Genomic DNA, 5,725 nt, shown 5'->3' with positions numbered 1-5,725 from the left:
TTTTTTGTAATGTCCCACTAGAGCATATGCTGATATCGAAACAGGCAGAAAAAAAAAAAAAACACCACGATTTTGAGGATATTATTTACAAATATGTATTATGAAGTGCCAGTCTATTTGTATTTCCCTGTATTTCTTTTTCCCTAACCAATCTCCCTAAGATATAGGAATGGAAAGGAAAGGCATTACTTTATTGTCTGTCACAATTCTTGTCACATTCTTTGTTAAAGAACTAAATTATATGTTCATTTTTAAAGAGCTCGAGGACTCCTTAACAGAGACAGAAGATCTCTTACAAAGGAAGATGAGGAGTCAGAAATTCTTGCAGAAAATGGTGAAACTCATACTTGGAAAAGGGCCAGCACATAGTCTACATCCCAGTTAGGTTTTAATTCGAAAACTTCATTGACACTCATACAATTCTCTGCCCAGTGTCTGCTCTCAGGATGAATTTCACACAGGATAATGGAATGTAGAACAAAGGCCAAAGAAAGCATTAAGAGCTGTAGTGTTTAGAGGACATATATAAAGTATACCCTGCCTAGACATAAGCAAATTTTGAAGCAGTGTCGGTAGATGCAGCTACAGGTTAAGGATCCAAATAAACCACCAGTGATGATTTTTTTATTATTATTTTCCAAAGTTAATTGAAGAGGAGGGACTTGCTGTGCCCTGTGCTATTCTCTTAATACTTATTATTCCCTCTTTAGTATTTTCTTCTTCAGCTCTCCAGTACAACACATCAGGTATTATACCCTATCTTCCCTACAACATGTCCCCTGTGTCTTTGCAAAATAAAGCTCTGCTTACAAAAGGCTAAAGATCACCTCCAACAGACGACTCAGAATCACCGGAGTTTCAACTGCTATACAGTTTAACCTTTAGTTAAAGACCAATCTATGAGAAGAGGCATTACATTATTTTTTTTTCCAAATCCCCTGGGTAGTTTCTGATGAAAAATTCCACTGTTTATGTGTAAGTAGAAAGTAAGAACCAGGAAATGCTAGTTTTAGGAAACAGAATATTTTCTAACAGAATTGGAGCTATTTAGCAAGCAGCACAAAAATGGTCTCTGTGTTAGTAAAACTGGTATGTTCACAATCCATGTATTTTATTTTAAACTAATTTTTTTTTTAAACTAAGTGGGATGAAGCTTCTAAAAGCCTCTTAGCTTTACCGGTGGTGGTGTTTCATTTTACCACTGTTTGTAATTATCTATTTACACTAACATAACCAAGGTGGTGCATCCAGCAGAAAGCTAAAGGTTGATGAGAAACAGAGTGAAAAAGCACCTAAATGTTGGGCTCATCAGCTAGATTTTTGACTTTGTTAAAATTAAGACAAGCTATCATTAGAGTACTCTACAGTTCAGTACTTCATACATAGGAAAACCAAAGCAGCAATGCTTTTTGCACCTTTCAGCTTGATTTTTGTTATTTCACCTTCCTTTAACAAATCAGGATACAGAATGGCTGATAAAGCTTCCAGTATAGACCAGCAATATAATAATTTGCTATGTGCATCCTGATGCACTTACAACTTGAATGCATCCAGAATGATTGAGAAATATATTCTAATTACAGAAAACACAACAACCAAGAGCAAAGAATTCTCAGTGCTCTAGGGTGAAGGTGGGTACCTCTTTAATACTTTGCTTGCTTCATTCACTGAGCCAGTTGTTTTGTCAGAGGAAAATAAAAAAGTTTCTTCCACTTCTGTCTGCTGAGTCCTACATGTCCTGAAGAGCAGTAGGGTTCCTTCCAATTGGCGGTTGTGGTTTTCTAAAATGAAATAAAATATCAAAGTACATCTTTATAATTTATGGGCTAAAAAGCATGAAAAAGTGATTCAGACTGAGTACTGAGGCTGCTTCAGAAAATGACACAGCGGGAGAATCAGTGCCAATTAATTTCAAATTTTGCAATGTTAATTCAAAATGAATGAGTGCATTACTTACCATATAATTTTATGAGAATGGATGTTAATTCCCACAATGCTTTAAGTCACTAGCAACCTCAACCACTTGCAGTGAAGCTTTCCAGGTGCATTAAACAATTAAAATCCTTGGGAATAAAAAAGTGGGTGAGAGAGTTCTTTGGTAGAATATCGAGTTATTCAAACATTATTTAGAAAACATTTGAAATTCTGAATGATTAATTTGTTCAGAAAATCATTGGGCATTTCTTAATAAAAGTTCTATGCAGGAAGGCATACATCTCTTACTCAGATACCTATACCACAATCACAAACGTTATTGACTCACTTGGCTCACAAAAATAGGTACCAATAACATGGAAAATTAAGTAAGATTAGACATCTGGCTGCAATCTCACTGGCAGTTGTACACTGTGTCTTCTTATACAAGCAATTATCAAGAGCTATCAAAAGCCCCTGGTCCAACTAACAACTGTAAACAGAGAGGGAAAAGATTTGGCCTACATAGATCTGAAGGTGTTGTTTCAGGCTCTTTAGTGATGCAAATGTTCAACAGACAATGAAATATATATAAAAAACTGAAAGCATATAGTTGTAAAAATGGCCATAAAACTTTTAATTTTCTTGTAATATTTAGTATCCAGATATTAGGACATTTATTTTTTTTTTAAGCAAAAGGTGCCACATTCTACAACAAAGCAAGGAAGATGGTATTTTTTATCTGTAGTGCTAGAAGTAACTAGAAGAATGAATATAATCACCTTTTTTATACATAAAATGAAATATTTACAAGAGGCAAATGTATCAGGGTCAACCCAAAATGAAAATTTTCAGCTGCAGTCTGAAAAATCCCATGTGAGTCAATGGGTTTCTCTGCTCAGGAGCTGCAACGCTAGACCATTAATTTTACTGTGTTAACAGATGATTTCAAAGGCACTGTTTCTAAAAAGTATAAATTCAAATAAATATTCTTTCTTTTCTCTCAGGTACGAAAAGTATGCTAAAGGAACTGCAAGCATGAATTGGAAAGTCAGCTTATCTCTATCTGCATCTACAAGGTTGCAACAGATAAAATAGTATCTAATATTTCTCTTTGTGTGGAGAAACATCAATAAGTATAATTGTACAGAGCTTTTCCGAGTTGAGTCTTTCTCTTCTTTACTATTTCTATAAGTGGCATTTTTCACATGCTTCATGCATGTATTTTCATCACTGCAAATATTCAGAGGTCATTTGGAAATGGCCTTAATCTCAGAAAAGCAGAGGTGTCAGAGTAACCAAAGTCCAGAGAAGTGGTCGCTGTTGGTTAGATGATTCATCCTGAAGTGGTCAGTGACTCAAAATTTATACCACCTTTTGCTCAGCATTGTGGTAAAAGATATTGTGTTATGATGTAACCATTCATCAAGGGGGAAATGTACAAATTAACGAAATAGCCACAAAATGGAATCTAACTTCAATAGCAGATTATGAGAGCTGTGAGAGATTCAGCAATTCTGCTAGCATATTCAGATAAAGATTTATACCTCTCTGACGACAAGCATGACTGAGACTCAGGGGTACAACCTGCAACAAAAAGTTCTGCCTCCATGACTGAAGATGAGTGTAGGGCCACTGAGTTTATCTTGTTGCTCAATTTGGGCTTATTAGTATGGAATTCTTTCTTCTCCAACCTGTAGAGCAAAGATAGGTAGCAGATGGAAAGCTATGAGGTACAAAGGTTAACAGTGAAACAAAAAAATAATGAAGAATAAAGTATGCTATTTTCATTATAATGAAGTCCGTTTGGTTTCAGCTTTAGAAGAAAGTTATTTTAGGCTCTCTAGTGGTGTAAGGGTTTAACAGACAATGAAATATATATAAAAAATTGAAAGCAAATATGTGTAAAAACAGCCATAATATTTCTCTCATCAATATGCTTTAATCCTAGCCAAGAATCTGGTAAGGATTCACAATTTAAATTTAACATCACATTGGTTTATAAAACCCCTGAATTTTGCTTTCATACAAGAATCCTATAAAAGCCCAATCACTCCCAAGTTTTCTGATTTTGTATCAAAATGGAACTGGAAGCCTCTGCTTGACCTCAGACTGTCTCATCAACCGTTTCTTGTGGTCTGCACTGCTGCTGCCTGCTGCGCCCTGACACCCAGTCTGGGGGAATGGCCTCCTGCCACCCAGGTCCCACCCCAAACCAGGAGCGCCCGTCTCCTGCACAGGCAGAACAAGTGGAAAACCTCAGCTAGATACCAGTCCCAGGCCTGTCCCTCTGACTGCTGTTGGGTCACAGTCCCTGAAAAAAAGCTGCTACTTTTTTTTTTGACACGGTGCCAAAGCTGGTGTGCAAACGTACCTTGGTTATGATTTGAAGGTTAAAGAAGCTGGAACATTTCTTCCAGCGCAGAAATACCAAACACCTCATGGATGTGAATGCCATGGCTGACAGGAGTTTTTGTGGAGTGCCATTACATCGAACTGTCAGGCACCGGCTTTATTCAGAAACCTTGTTAATCTGTAAGAATGCTACAGGCAAAAATCCTTCCGCTGTGGTGCGTCTCCAACACCTTCTTCTTGGGAGCTTTAAAACCTAGGCTTTACTGTCTTTTCTCATTAATTTTTGAACAGCAGAGCAGGCATGGAGAATTCGTTTGTCTGCCTTGTCACTGCCCAGTAAATGAAATTCACAGATAAAATGTCACAGAGCCCAAACCCCCCGAACAGCGAAGTGTTGCAATATGCCTCTTTTCTTTCATTTGGGAAGATGGCATTACCTGTGAGTAAAGACCTCATATCCCCAGCAGTGATCAGCTCCACAAAATTTTTGTTTCAGTGTTTTGCTGAATTTGAGTACTCTGTAAACTTAGGACAAAATTCTGCCTCAACTTCATCTGACATCAACATAGTTTTAATGAATCTGACCCTCTAACTCTCAGCTCTCAAAACCACCAGCACTGGTGTAATGAACTGACACATTGTTTGGCATACATTTTTTAAATCTCATTTAATTTTATGGTAGATTTTTTGTCTTAAAACCTTACAATTTTATTGAGCAATTAAACTGTGTTCTCAGTCAGGGGGAAGAAATGCTCATAAAATAGCAATAAGCCAAGCAGTAATTTCGAGACAGAGTTGCATTTTTATTTCTTCCATCATAATAGGAACAAGTATTTGTTTTGTAAAATAAGATGCAGAGTCTTCTAAAAGCTGAAAATGACAATTGATTTTTCCCTTTTTTTTTTTTTTTTCTCTCCTCCTTCTTAAGTGAGATTAAGTTTAGAGTGCTTGGAATAACAAACTGCTTCTGCTATACTGGCCTTATCAGATCAATCAGTCAAATGAAATGAGGACTAGTTGGTGGAATCTTTTTCTACAACAATTTTGCTGACTGATGGCTGCTTTCAAAGTATCACGTATTGAATTTCTTTCCAGAAAGCACCTCTGCTTTAACGTGAACATTTTAAAGGTAACCTTGTTGCTGACAACAAAGTAGTAAAATCCTGCATCTGTTGTAAACAGTTCTGATTTTAAGGAAAGATGACTGGAGATCTCTCTGTGATGGTGGAATGACTACCAGTGAATTTTAAAGGTGATGTTTAAAAGTGTAAAATATTCTGTACAGTACCTAAGTATGTCTTCAAGTATAGTAATCACAAAATTAGGTTTTAGCAATTGGGAATTTGAAAGCCATTACTATTTGTAAGACAGTATCAATGTTTTTTATTTCACTTATCAACTCCGTTGATAAGTTGCTCTCGCAGATTCTAAAGTATGTTTCTATCCACCATGAGCA

Source organism: Phalacrocorax aristotelis, chromosome 4 (genome assembly GCF_949628215.1).
Source record: "Phalacrocorax aristotelis chromosome 4, bGulAri2.1, whole genome shotgun sequence".
Taxonomy (NCBI): domain Eukaryota; kingdom Metazoa; phylum Chordata; class Aves; order Suliformes; family Phalacrocoracidae; genus Phalacrocorax; species Phalacrocorax aristotelis.
Note: the sequence above shows the minus strand (reverse complement) of the source record.